Raw genomic sequence first — 14,990 nt, 5'->3', positions numbered from 1 at the left:
AATTGTGTCCAGCTACAATTGGATACTCTTGCATACTCCGTATTAACACCTAATGATTGGAAGCAGATAGAGCATGTTTGTCACCTGGAAAATCTGTCTTTTGAATGACACAGTTTATAGAACAATGTAGAAAGATGGCTTTGAGGCATTCACAAGGTCCCAATGCCACCACATATTATGAACAATTAAGTAGCACAGGTCAATTTTTCAACAATGTAGACCAACTATATTATGGGTTAGAAACATATGAAAGAATTGCTACCTGTGTAAAAAATGTGTGGGGTTGTATTCCAATACAAAATGAAAAGAAAGAACTGTTTGCACTTAGACAAAGAAATGATGAAGCTTTTGTAGATTTCTTTGCCTGGTTACAGGAGGCAGTGGGAAGAACTTTAGGTGATGTAACAGGAATAAATGTATTAATAAAATAATTAGCATGGGCTAATGCAAATGCTGACTGACAGAAAGCAATGATTGGCCTAAGAAAAGATGCCATCATTGAGGAAATGATTCAAAGATGTGACAGAGTAGGATCTCGGGTGTATCATGCAGAAGTAATGGAAGAAGCATGTGCTAATATGCACATGGGAAATAAAGAAAAACGGACTTCCTTTGTTTGTGAAAACCTGGACATTTATAGATTTTATTTATTTTGAGTTTTACCATTTTTCCTCTAATCTTATTTCCCTCCTCCCACCCCCCACACAGAAGCAATTTGTCAGTCTTTACATTGTTTTCATAGTATACATTGATACAAATTGAGTATGATGAGAGAGAAATCATATCCTTAGGGAAGAAATATAAAGTATAAGAGATAACAAGATCAGACAATAAGATATCAGGGTTTTTTTTCTAAATTTAAGGTAATAATTCTTGGTCTTTGTTCAAACTTAACAGTTGTTTCTCTGGATACAGATGGTATTCTCCTTTGCAGAGAGCCCCAAATTGTCCCTGATTGTTGCACTGATGGAATGAGCGAGTCCATCAAGGTTGATCATCGCCCCCATGTTGCTGTCAGGATGTGGTGTTTTTCTGGTTCTGCTCATCTCACTCAGCATCAGTTCATGCAAATCCCTCCAGGCTTCTCTGAATTCCCATCCCTCCTGGTTTCTAATAGAACAATAGTGTTCCGTGACATACATATACCACAGTTTGCTAAGCCATTTCCCCAATTGAAGAACATTTACTTGATTTCCAATTCTTTGCCACCACAAACAGCTCTGCTATGAATATTTTTGTACAAGTGATGTTTTTACCCTTTTTCATCATCTCTTCAGGGTATAGACCCAGTAGTGGTATTGCTCGATCAAAGGGTATGTACATTTTGCTGCCCTTTGGGTGTAGTTTCAAATTTCTCTCCAGAAAGGTTGGATGAGTTCACAGCTCCACCAACAATGTAATAGTGTCCCAGATTTCCCACAACCCTTCCAACAATGATCATTACCCTTTCTTGTCATATTGGCCAGTCTGAGAGGTGTGAGGTGGTACCTCAGAGAAGCTTTGATTTGCATTTCTCTAATAAGTAATGATTTGGAGCAATTTTTCATATGATTATGGATTGCTTTGATCTCCACATCTGTAAATTGCCTTTGCATAGCCTTTGACCATTTGTCAACTCGATAATGGCTTTTAAAAAAAAATATGACTCAGTTCTCTGTATATTTTAGAAATGAATCCTTTGTCAGGAACATGAATTGTAAAGATTGTTTCCCAGTTTACTACATTTCTTTTTATCTTGGTTGCAGTGGTTTTGTCTGTGCAAAAGTTTTTTTAATTTAATATAACTGAAATCATCTAGTTTGGAAAACCTAGACATTTAAAAAAAAGATTGTTGGAGTGCCCAAGGAGCTAAACCCAGAAAGGTCAGGACACATCACCCTAAAACTCTGTGCCCAAAGTGTAAAAAGGCAGGACACTGGGCATCAGAATGTAGACAAGGAAATTTAAATGAAGAAAGGGACCTTCTCTCATAGGGACCTCTCAAAACCAATCATGGGGTATGACAGTTCAGGAGTAGTAGGAAAATGAAATGGAAAAACTAGTATGCAGCTGTGGCAGCAAGCCAACCCATACCAAACTATTAATGGTCAAAAGTGCTGGGAAATTTAGGATGTCTCCCCATGCTTCTACTGAAGTACCTATTCACCCTTCACAATTAACAGATAAAGAATTTGCTATTATTTTGGCTCCACCAAATCCAGAGTATATTCACATTATACCCTTCTCTATTGCAATAATAAATGCAAATGATGATGATAGCTACATAAAAGAGAACCAATGCATAGCTCAGTTATGTCTTTTCTCAAGATCTGGTATAAATAGGAAGAAAAGTGAGTTCAAAAAGGGGCCAAACAAAGAATTGGAAACCAAGTAAATGTCCTTCAACTGGGGAATGGCTTAGCAAACTGTGGTATATGTATGTCATGGAACACTATTGTTCTATTAGAAACCAGGAGGGAGGGGGAATTCAGGGAAGCCTGGAGGGATTTGCATGAACTGATGCTGAGTGAGATGAGCAGAACCAGAAAAACACCACATCCTGACAGCAACATGGGGGTGATGATCAACCTTGAAGGACTCCTCATTCCATCAGTGCAACAATCAGGGACAATTTGGGGCTGTCTGCAATGAAGAATACCATCTGTATCTAGAGAAACAATTGTGGTGTTTGAACAAAGACCAAGGACTATTACCTTTAATTTAGAAAAAAAAACCTGAAATCTTATTGTCTGATCTTGCTATCTCTTATACTTTATGTTTCTTCCTTAAGGATATGATTTCTCTCTCATCACACTCAATTTAGATCAATGTATAACATGGAAACAATGTAAAGACTGGCAAATTGCCTTCTGTGGGTGGGGGAGACAAAATTAGGGGAAAATGGTAAAACTCGAAATAAATAAAATCTTTATAATTCAAAAAAAAGGAAAAAAGGGATCAAAAGAGAAAAACCACAATGAAATTATGTTTACAACTACAATTTCTTCAGAAAAACCTCTTTGTGTTATCCAAGTAGAAGGAATTGCTTTCCTAGGCTTGACTAACACTGGGGCAGATCCCATGTGTTCCCCATACCTAACTGGCCATAAGCTTGGCCTAAACAAGCTGCTTACACTAATCTAGTAGGCATTGGGGCTCGACAGGAAACAAAAATTTCTTGTCAACCCTTGAAATGGAGAAAAGAAGATAAAGCAGGGACTGTCACTCCTTTCATAGTTGAAGGACTCACTATGGTATTATGGGGAAGAGATATATATGTCGATTAGGGGTAAGAATTAGCACGGATTCTTTGATTGGGGTTGCTGTTGAGTTGGGAAGTGAAGTCTCTGAGCCAACGCCACAGGGGGACTGAGCTTCTTCCTCAGCAGCAGTCTGCCACCTGTGTACCAGCGCCATGAATGGGATTCAGGGGACCTGCTGGTGGTTCCTTTTGGCCACCGCTGCCTGTCTGGTCACACTATGCATGCTAAGTGCAACCCAAACCCCTAAACCTATGGCCAACATCAGAAACTCCTCGTCGGTGCTGCAGACCCTGATGCCCATGACAAATTCCACTCCTGAAGCCACAACAAATTCTACTCTCCAGCCCGCAACCAAACATGCCACAACTCTTGCTCCAGCACCAGAAAGCCATGAAGTACACACTAATTGCACTTCCTGTGTTGAGTGCCAAAATGTTACATTCTATTGGACAGTTTGCAAAGATGTTGACTACTGTTCTGAAAATGTAACAACTCCAAATTGTACTGTTGTTAACAACTCAAACAAAAGCTGACCATGTCCTAGGGCATAAAAACCTAATGATCAACTGCAGAAAGGCAGAAATAATGAATACATCTTTCTCAGATCATAATGCAATAAAAATCACATGCAATACTGGACCAGGAAGATACAGAACTAAAACTAATTGGAAACTAAATAACTTTATTTTAAAGAATGAGTGGATCAAACAACAAATTATAGAAAGAATTAATTATTTCATCTTAGATAATGACAATAATGAAACATACCAAAACCTATGGGAATCACTCAAGGTAGCTGTAAGGGGATATACTATATCTTTAAATGCTTATATCAGTAAACTAGAGAAAGAGGAAATCAATTAATTAAATATGCAACTAAAAAATTAGAGAAAGAACAAATTTTTTTAAAAACCCAGTTTAATACCAAATTAGAAATTCTAAAAATTAAAGGAGAAATTAATAAAATCAAAAGCAAGAAAACTATTGAATTGATAAATAAAACCAAGAGCTGGTTTTATGAAAAAACCAATAAAATTGATAAATCTCTGGCCAATTTGATTAAAAAAAAGAAAACAAAACTGCTATATCATAAATGAAAAAGGTGAACTCACCACCAATGAGGAGGAAATTAAAGTAATAATTTGGAATTATTTTGCCTAACTATGCCAATAAATTTGATAATCTAAATGAAATGGGGGGGAATATTTACAAAAATATAAGTTGCCTAGTTTAAAGGAAGAAGAAATTAAATACCTAGAAATTCCCCAAGCTATTATTGAACTCCCTAAGAAAAAAATCTCCAGGGCCTGATGGATTCAAAAGTGAATTCTATCAAACATTTAGGGAACAACTAGTTCCAATTCTATATAAACTATTTGGAAAAATAAGTGAAGACAGAACTCTGCCTAAGTCTTTTTATGACACTAATGTGGTGCTGATACCTAAACCAGGAAGAATTAAAACAGAGAAAGAAAATTATAGACCTATCTCCCTGATGAATATAGATGCAAAAATCTTAAATAAAATCTAAGCAAAACGACTACAAGTTATCACTAGGATAATACATTGTGACCAAGTAGGATTTATCCCAGGAATGCAGGGTTGGTTCAATATTAGTAAAACTGTCAGTATAATTAATTATATCAATAACAAACCTATGATTATATCAATAGATGCTGAAAAAACTTTTGACAAAATACAGCACCCATTCTTACTAAAAACACTAGAGAGTGTAGGAATAAATGGATTGTTCCTTAGAATAATAAACAGCATCTATTTGAAACCATCAATAAGCATTATATGCAATGGGGACAGGCTTACAGCATTTGCAATAAGATCAGGGGTGACACAAGGATGCCCACTATCACCACTACTATTCAATATCATATTAAAAATGTTAGCTTTAGCAATAAGAGATGAAAAAGAAACTGAAGGAATTAGAATAGGGAAGGAGTTGACAAAACTCTCACTCTTTGCAGATCAAATGATGGTATAGCTAGAGAATTCCAAAAAAAATCATCTAAAAAACTACTAGAAATAATTAGCAACTTTAGCAAAGTCACAGGATACAAAATAAACTCTCATAAATCCTCAACATTTCTATATTTTACTAGCAAGATGCAGCAGAAAGAGCTAGAAAGAGAAATCCCATTCAAAGTAGCCTCAGACAATATAAAATACCTGGGAGTCTTTCTGCCAAGGCAAACTCAGAAACTTTTTGAAAACAATTCCAAAACACTTCTCACACAAATAAAATCAGACTTAAATAACTAGGCAAATATCAACTGCTCATGGATAGGCCGAGCAAATATAATAAAAAGGATAATTCCACCAAAATTAAACTACTTGTTTAGTACCCTACCAATCAAAATTCCAAAATATTACCTCAATGAGTTAGAAAAAATTGTAAGTAAATTCATATGGAGAAAGAAAAAGTCAAGAATCTCCAGGGATTTAATGAAAAAAAAGTACAAAAGAAGGTGACTTAACCCTACCAGATCTAAAATTATATTATAAAAGCATAAATCATCAAAACTGTCTAGTACTGGCTAAGAAATAGAGTGGTGGACCAGTGGAATAGACTAAGTTGCAGTAGCAGGAAATGATTATAGTAATCTGCTGTTTGATAAACCCCAAGAGTCCAGCTATTGGAATAAAAAACTGTTGGGAAAATTGGAAGTTGGTACAGAAGAAACTTGGATTAGACCAACACCTCACAAATCAAGATCAAAATGGATACAAGATCTAGACATAAAAAACAATATTATAGGCAAACTAGAAGATAAAGGAGTAGTTTACTTGTCAGATCTATGGAAAGGGAAGCAAGGAAGAGATGGAGAACATCATTAAAAACAAACTAGGGGGGTTGGGCATAGTGGATAAGGCACCAGCCTTGGAGTCAGGAATACCTGGGTTCAAATCTGGTCTCAGACACTTAATAATTACCTAGCTGTGTGGCCTTGGGCAAGCCACTTAACCCCATTTGCTTTGCAAAAACCTAAAAAAAAACAACAAGATAATTTTGATTATATTAAATTAAAAAGCTTTTGCACAGACAAAACCACTGTAACCAAAATCAAAAGAAATGTAGTAAATTGGGAAACAATTTTTATGACTAGCGTTTCTGACTAAGGACTCATCTCTAAAATATACAAGAACTGAGTCAAATTTTTTTTAAAAAGACAAGTCATTCCCCATTAGACAAATGGTCAAAGGATATACAAAGGCAATTTACAGATGAGTAAATCAAAGCAATCTACAATCATATGAAAAATTGCTTTAAATCACTAATTATTAGAGAAATGCAAATTAAAGCATCTCTGAGATACCACCTCACACCTCTCAGATTGGCCAATATGGCTAGAAAGAACAATGATCAATGTTGGAAAGGATGTGGGAAATCTAGGAAACTATTATATTGATGGTGGAGCTGTGAACTCATCCAACCTTTCTGGAAAGCAATTTGGAATTATGCCCAAAGGGCAATAAAAATGTGCATACCCTTTGATCTAGCAATACCACTACTGGGTCTATGACCTGGAAAGATTATGAAAAAGGGTAAAAACATCACCTGTACAAAAATGGCCATAGCAGCCCTGTTTGTGGTGGCAAAGAAATGGAAACTGAGGGAAAGTATATCAATTGGGCAATGGCTTAACAAACTGTGGTAAATGTGTGTGATGGAACACTATTGTTCTATTAGAAACCAGGAGAGATGGGAATTCAGGGAAGCCTGGAAGGATTTGCATGAACTGATGCTGAGTGAGATGAGCAGAACCGGAAGAACATTGTCCACTAACAGCAACATGGGGATGATGATCAACCTTGATGGACTTGCTCATACCAACAGGGCAGCAAGCAGGCACAATTTTGGGGTGTCTGTGACAGAGAATGCTATGTGTATCCTGAGAAAGAATTGTGTAGTTTGAACAAAGACCAAGAACTATTACCTTTAATTTAAAAAAAAATGTTGTCTTATTATATAATTCTGCTATATCTCATATTATGTGTTTCTTCCTTAAAGATATGATTTCCCTCTCAGCACATTCAACTTGGATCAATTCATACTATTGGAATAATGTAAAGACTAGCCAACTGCCTTCTGTGGGGGTGGGGTGGGGGGAGGGAAGTGAGATGGGGGGAACTGGAAAACTCAAAATAAATAAAACCTTTCTAAAATTTAAAAATAAATAAAAAATAAAAAAATAAAAAAAAACAACTCAAGTAATCGTTTGGTGGAACTTACTAACAGCTCATGTCCAACTAATTCTACAGCTAAACCTTCACCTTCAGTTTCAACCATCCCAGCTGTCACCACAGTTGACACAACAGGTGCACCAAACAGTACTGTGATTCCCACCCTCTGCAGAGGGAGGGGGGCAGGAGAAGGGAAATATGCCTTTTTAGGACTTTGAAATTCAAACCTATGACTCAGATGGAGTGCATGCTTCACTGCAGGAAGGACAAGACCCTGCAAAAACTTGTTTTAGAAATCAAGGTACCAGGGGCAGCTAGGTGGCGCAGTGGATAAAGCATCGGCCCTGGAGTCAAGAGTACCTGGGTTCAAATCCAGTCTCAAACACTTAATAATTACCTAGCTGTGTGGCCTTGGGCAAGCCACTTAACCCCATTGCCTTGCAAAAAAAAAAAACTAAAAAAGAAATCAAGGTACCCCCCCCCACACACCTTCTTCCTGCTTTGGGGAGGAGGGCGGATGGGCAATGACCATCTCTTTCTTAGGCTATTGATTGGGAAGCTTCGTGGTCAATTAGTTAAGAAAAAAGGGGGAGAAGACTTTAATCAACAATAAGACATCTCTCTACTGGCCTGGAGAGGTGGGAAAATGTTTCTATATTCTGAAAGCTTATACTGGCTAGGGTATCAATCTCATCTTGGTAAATGTGTTTCAAGAGAGTTGTTTCTGTTGTTTGTGTCTGTGTCTGTGTCTGTGTCTGTGTGTGTGTGTGTGTGTGTGTGTGATTCAGAAGGAAATTATATTCGGATAAATTACATTTCTAGGAATTTGGGAATATTGAATCATATAATTCAATAATTTCTTTTGGGAAAGAGATATTTGTACTATCTGATCTGTTTTGATGTTAAATTTATATAATTGTCAAACAGTTACTTATGTTATATATTCTTTGTCTCATCTATATCACACATCTATGGTAAGAGAAATTTCACAAATCATGACCCCCTTCCAGGATAAAGCTGTGGATTCATGTGTAATATAATGATGGAAATATTATTTTGTAAAATTTAATAACACATGTTAATTGACTTGGATGCTTAGTTGCTTTTACTATTGTTTAACTGACATTTGTTTATACTATTTTTGAACTTTTATTTACAACTTATGTGGCATCTATTATGTAAGGGACTAGAGCGTGTGTGTTATGTCGTATGTGTGTGTGTGTGTGTGTGTGTGTGTGCATGTATACTGTAAATTTTTATCACCTGGTGTCCTATAGTACCAGAGCATTGTTTTACTGGTTGACTGGGGAGTGCCTGGAGTGGGAGTGGACCAGAGACTGGACCAGGGACTGGGGAGGATATTTAAATTAAGCACCCGTATTTGGTTTAATAAAGGGAGATCTAGGAGTACTTGGATAACTTTTCATCCTTGTCTCCTGCCCCTTCAACGTTCACCTGGGTAAGTTTAAGCTAGCCTGCAGGAACCTAACATCCTGAGCAACTAGTCTACAGGAATTTAACAAAAAATAAAGTTTTAAAAAGTATATTTCAATATAAATTTAGAAGTCATCAGTTCTCTCTCTGGAGATGAATAGCATTCTTTTTCAACATAGGTTTTGGATCATCGTCTAGATGAGAGTAGCTAAGGCTTTGACAATCATCCCTACAATATTGCTATTACTATATACAGAGTTCATCTGTTCTGCTCACTTCATCTTACTTTTCTGAAATGAACCTTCTCATCATTCTGGTTTGTAATACATTTTACTATCATTCTATTTTAAGAATGAGTTCATCAACACTCATAGTTATAATTACTAACTTTGTATTCCCCTCCTATTTTTTCTTTGTCTTCTTCTCTCTTTTTATCCCATCCCTCCTCTAAATTCTATTTTGTTTTCGACCACTGCATTCTTTCATCTGCTTTCCCTTTTATCACTCCTTTTTCCACTCATCCTCTTCCCTTCCTATTTCCCTGTTGGGTAAGAAAGATTTATACTATTAATTGAATATGATTGTATACATGCATATGTACATAATACATATAGAAAAACATACTTTTTCCTTCCTTTGAACCAATTTATAGGTGATTGAAGTTTAAATATTGCCTGCTCCCTGTACTGTAGAAGCAATTTTCCCCTGTACTGTAGAAGCTTTTCTTTGACCACCTCTTTTATGTGGGATACTTTCCCCCATTCTTCCTCTCCCTTTCTGCTTCTCCAAGGGCATTCCTCTTTCCTGTTGATATTTTTTTACATCATCCCAACATAAATGACTCACTCTTGCACCCTCTTTCTATATAAAATATTTCTAAACTGTCCTCAAGATAATAGTTCTTAGAAATTGTTTATCATTTTCCTATACAGAAGGGCAAATAGTTTAACCTCACTGGGTCCCTTATGATTTCTCTTTCATGTTTATCTTTTTTCTGTTTCTCTAGAGTTTTGTATTTGAAAGTAAAATTTTTCTTCAGTTTTATCTTTTCAATAGGAATACTTAAAAGTCCTGTTTCATTAAATATCCATTTTCCCATTGAATGATAATACTCAACTCTGCAAGACAGTTTATTCTTGTCTGTAATCCCAACTCTTTTGCCTTCCTAAATACCATATTACAAGTCCTTTGCTCTTTTTATATCACAACTGCTAAATTTTGAGTGATCCTGACTTTGACATTTGGTATTTGAATTGTCTTTTCCAGTATATCTGTGAACTCTGAAATTTGACCACAATATTTCTGCGAGTTTTTATTTTGAGGTTTCTTTCATGTGATAGTGAATTCTTTCAAGATTCTAAGATAATGAAGTAGTTTTCCTTGATGATTTCTTGAAATATGATGTCTAGGCTCTTTCTTTGATTGTGGCTTTCAGATAATCCGATAAATCTTAAATTATCTCTCCTCAATCTATTTTTCCAGATCACCTTTTTTTAATGAGACAATTCACATCTCCTATTTTCTTCATTCTTTTGACTTTGTTTTGTTGTGGGGTATCTCATGAAGCCATTAGTTTGCATTTTCCCAATTCTAATTTTTAAGGAAAGATCTTCCTAAATGAATTTTTGTACCTCTTTTTCTCTTTGGTCAATTCTGTTTTTAAGGTATTATTTTCTTCAATATTTTGTATGTTTTTTTCCTTTACCAAACTTTTGTCTTTTTGTAAATTTCTTCCTTTATTTTCATTCCTTTACCTTATCTTTTTCTACTATTCATATTTGATTTTGAAAGCTATGTTTAAGCTCTTCTGGGATTTCTTGTTGGACTTGTGTCCAATTCACATTTTCTTTTCTTTGAGGTTGTGCTGGTGGCTATACGACCTTCATTATTTTCTTCAGAGCTTGTGGTTTGGTCTTTCCTGCTACCATAGTAGACTTTTATGGACAAGTTCTTTCTTGTTGTTTGTTCATTTTCCTACCCTATTTCTTGATTTTGAACTTTATGCTAGAGTTGGCTCTGTTCTTAACCTGAGGGACGTAGTCTCAAGTTTCAGGCATTTTCACGCTGGTGTTTTCAGAGCTAGTTTCAAGAGTTTAGACATTTTTGGAGTATCCAAGCTGGTATGTTCTGGGGAGAGGTCTGGTAACTGCTTTCCAGATCTACATTTTGGTTCTTAGCCAGGAAGGCACCCCCAGGTACTGCAATTGTTCCTTCTTCTAGGGGTCCCTGTTCCCTTAGGAATAGAAATGAGACTTTTCTTCAGGACCCCTGGTCCTTTGGGGTTGATAGCAATACTGACACCAAGCCTTCTTCTCCCCCTTGACTAAAAGTGGTCCTCTCCAGTTTTGAACTGTGACCCAGAAGTGGCACAGTTAATGGAGCTGCCAAAAAGAATCTGGTCCCATGGCTACTACTAGCACTGGGGTCCCCTGCAATGAAATGTAATCTAACCAGTTGCCAGGTTCCTTTACCATCTCTGGCATGAAAGCTTCTGAAGCTTTCTCTTGTCACTCCCTGGCCCCAACTCTAGTGCTTCCTTCACAATGACTCCTGGCTAGCCTCTACCCCACCCTCACCCCACCTTTCCCAGATCTAATGCTCTGCAAATCTTAACACTATATAAATGGTTATTATTATTATTATTTTATTGGTATAAGAAACTGTGGATGCTTTAGAAGCTTCTTTCAATACAGAGCAGCCTTTGTTCAACAACTTAGAATCTTAGCAAACAACCTAGGACACTGAGAGGTTAAGTGACTTTTCCGGGATTATGTAGTAGATGGAGATTTTTCACCCTGTACTTCAAGAAGGGATTTAAATGCTAGTCTTTCTGCCTATTAGGCCAACTATCCATCTACTATATAAGGCTACTCTCAAGTTAAATGACATGGAGTCATTATCCAGGACAATACTTCTCAAATTGTAATCCTAGGTTCTTCTGAGGAGTCCCCAAAATCCTTTAAGGGAGTCAATAAGGTCAAATTTTTTTCTTAATACCAATATATTTTAGTGGGACAGTTAGGTGGATAGAGTGCTAGGCTTGGAATAAAGATGAGTCTTCCTGAATTCAAATTCAGTCTCGTACACTGACTAAGCTATGTGATCCTGGTTAAGTTACTTAATCCTGTTTGCCTCATTTCATCATCTGTAAAATGAACTGGAAAAAGAAATGACAATCCTTTCTAGTATCTCTACTAAGAAAACACCAAATGGGGTCACAAAGGGTGAGACACAACTGAAAAATAACTAAGCAACAACAATAAAACATTTTAATTTCGAATAGTATAAACATAGAAATATAACACATAAAAAAATCTCTTTGAGGTTCTCAAAAATTTTTGAGTGTGCAGATGGGTCTAGAAACCAAAAAAAATTTGAAAACTCTTCATCTAGATACTTATCTATTGTAAAAGATTTAGTTTTTTTTTTTTGTTGGATTTACATGGCTCACTTTAGCTTTCAGCTGTGTACCAAGAAGAAAAGCCTGAGTTCTCTAAATTCATATAAAACATTAATTCACTAAGCTCTTAAGAAGAAAACTTGTAAAGATTACTTGGTGTTAAAATCTATGGTGTGAAACACACCAAAATAGATGTGCCTGAGAACTTTTAAGACTGAAGCCAAACATTTCAAAAAGAGGTGGGGGCACCTAAAGGCTGTAAGCAGATTCCTCTGATCCCATAAACAAGGGTGAACCCACCCAGAGCTGTTGACGCAAAGTTTAAAAATTGATCAAACATCTATATTTGAAAACTCACTAAAAACAAATGATGATGCCCAGCCAACATTTGAAAGTTACACGCCGTCAGAAAGAAAACATTCAAAGCAGAAGGTTTTCTTTTTTTTTTCTTAAGAAAACATTTCAAAGACTGAGGGAATAGAAATCTTATGATAAAATAAGGATAGACTCCTTGAAGGAGAAAATGTTACCTAAATTGATTTTTTTTTAAAAAATAATAATCCAGAAATTTGTTTATTTAAATGACAGGTACATTAAGGACAGGGGTAGGGGATAACATGTAGTCTCATTAGTATGAAGTACTTCTAGGATGAGAATTTTCTCAGTTAATCCAGATCACCACTCATCAGTGACTTACTAACTTTAGAAAATTGCCAGAGTATGGAGGGTTTTTTGATCAGCTTGCTCTGGATTGCACAATCAGTATGTATCAAAGACAGGACTTGAACAGTGTCCATGTATATTTGCATATTGTATGTATAGACACATATAAGCATACATACATGCAAATATGTACCCTTCTCATACATATGTGAAAGCATATGTATATACATTATGTGAAGAGATATATACATGTAACCATCTATGCATGCATAATGCCTATATTTACATACATATATATGTATATATATCCCTAATAAACTGCACTATTACAGGAATTTAAGGTATTATTTGCATAGTCTAAAACTAGATAATTCAATTCTCATTCATATTTAGTCTTAAAGCACTATATAAATGTGAGCTAATCTTTAGAAATCTTTAGAAAATAATGAAATGCATACAAGTTCCAAATCCCCACCTTCCTTAACTTCCTGGTCTACTGGCCTACCTACTAAACCACTGGAGGGAATATAAACATTAATGGGGTTATCAATTAATAAATAAATATGTAAACAAATTTAAACATTTATGAAGCACCTACTATGTACTTAATAGGCACTGGAATGGCAAGATCCACCGAAGTTCTGAATGATAATTAGATGGTGTTGGAATTACGTTTGGGCTGGAAATTTAACTGTTGGATTTAGAGAGGTTATTTCGATATGTTAACACTCCCACCACAACCTGAAGGAACCTATGGGACTTTTCAAAGCTGAAAATTCTGTGATTCTGTGTTTACTTATATTAAAACTATTGGCTAAAAGTAAGATACATACATGGTATAAATATTAGTTCACTAAGTTTTGGTCTATGAATATTGGGGTTTTTTGGACATTAAGAGTACTACCATAATATGTATCTATTCATACTATTATGTGAGATTTGTATAAACCTATTTCTTTTTTAAAATATCTTATTTTCCCCAATAATATGTCAAAGCAATTTTTAACATTCTTTTTTTTAAAATTTTAAGTTTGCAATTCCTTTCCTCTCTCTACTTTCCTCTCCCCTGAGATGGCAAGCAATCTAATATGGGTTACACATGCATAATCACATATTAACTTGTTTTCATATTAGTCATATTGTACCACTCTATTTTAAAGAAAGAACTTACTTATTTTATAGACTCATACCATATAGAACCTGTTAAAAAAAGACAAGCTCAAATTAATGAATGTGGAAATCATGCTACAATCTATTATATGGATAAAAGTGCTTGGCTAGAAACAAGTCACCTAGGTTCTAACTCTGCCTTAGTCACTAAATAAATCAATCATTATATGACCATTTGGATCTCAGTTATTCATTTGTAAAACAGGAATAATCCTTAAAGCCCTCAAAAATGATTAAAAAATAATTCAATAAACAGGCAATTATAACATCATGAAAATGTGAAAACTGGGTTTATTACAAGAGAAATGAACATGTATGTGGAACCCAAAGAGTTCATAATCCTTACAGAAGTTGCACATTTATGATAGTACATCAAAAGGAGAAGAAAACAGCAAGGAGTGTGGCAAGGATTGGGAAAGATACTGTAATTCCTGGGGGGTGGGGTGGGGGTGAGGAAGGCAATGGAAAAAATCACAGTTTTTCCCTTGGGAAGCACTAGACTATGAAATCAGGAGGGTCCACTTATTTGTAAAGGACTCCAGCTGCACAAGCATTTTTCCAGCCTAGCACAGACTGGCTGGCACCTGTCTTGCCTCTCAAAAATACACAGGAAATCTAGCTTGGGGTACAAACAACAAATATATTAACTGGGGGAGGCTCCTGCATGCTTTGCGTCCAGTATTTCTGTCAAAAAAGACAAGTTCAGGATGTCCTTTAACATATTTTGCTGAAATAAAATCAAATTTTATTTTCCAGTTACTGATAGCTCATTTAGAGAAAATTCCCCAATTCTTATTCAGTGATTTAACAGCCCTCTATGTGCCAAAGCCACCGGCTCTACAGTTGATCACATAAATTCTAATCTGGAAAAATGCTATTCTCGG

The 14,990-nt window shown here is 35.8% G+C and overlaps 1 protein-coding gene across 3 annotated transcripts in view; it reads right to left on the bottom strand.

Moving 5' to 3' along the window:
* The window catches only part of NUP210 (nucleoporin 210), a 178,069-nt gene that overhangs the window by 140,805 nt on the left and 22,274 nt on the right, over positions 1 to 14,990 (bottom strand). The window lies entirely within an intron of this gene.

This window comes from Macrotis lagotis, chromosome 8 (assembly GCF_037893015.1).
Source record: "Macrotis lagotis isolate mMagLag1 chromosome 8, bilby.v1.9.chrom.fasta, whole genome shotgun sequence".
NCBI lineage: Eukaryota > Metazoa > Chordata > Mammalia > Peramelemorphia > Peramelidae > Macrotis > Macrotis lagotis.
This window is presented reverse-complemented; position numbering and strand designations above follow the sequence as displayed.